Source organism: Enhydra lutris, unplaced genomic scaffold (assembly GCF_002288905.1).
Source record: "Enhydra lutris kenyoni isolate GAN:26980312 unplaced genomic scaffold, ASM228890v2 scaffoldscaffold48, whole genome shotgun sequence".
Taxonomy (NCBI): domain Eukaryota; kingdom Metazoa; phylum Chordata; class Mammalia; order Carnivora; family Mustelidae; genus Enhydra; species Enhydra lutris.
Genome location: NW_019154132.1, coordinates 4,221,601 through 4,222,105, shown reverse-complemented (window position 1 = coordinate 4,222,105; position 505 = coordinate 4,221,601).

The window sequence follows — 505 nt, the reverse complement described above, 5'->3', positions numbered from 1 at the left end:
GATGACCCACTGAGTTCGAGACAAGAACAAACAGAAAATTGAAAAGGTGGGACCCCTTGTCGTTGTTCCTTCCCCACACTTTTCTCCATCTCTGAGGAGATGCTATGGAATCCCTTTTCTGGTCTCTGATCGCTTAGCGTTCTGAGAGTCACAATGGCCTGGACCTTGGCCTGGAACCCTGAGTGCTCCTCCTATCTTCAAACCAGAGGAAATTGGCCAGTCAAAAACACCTTGCCACGTCTTACAGGGATTTCAGGCAGAAACTCCAGTTTCCTGTCTGACCATGAGCAATACCTGAGGAAAACAGCGCGCTTTCCCGAAGGGATGAGGGGAGGCCAGGGTGCACGCCTCCAGTGCCGTTGCTCCAGCTGGGGCTCCGCCTGGGCCATGCCGCCTGGGTGTGTCTAATTACGACTCCACAGACAGACGGGCCCTGAGGGAGAGCGCTGACATCAACACAGTTCCCGGGCAGAACTGAGGAACGAGCTCCATCGTCCCAAACTGA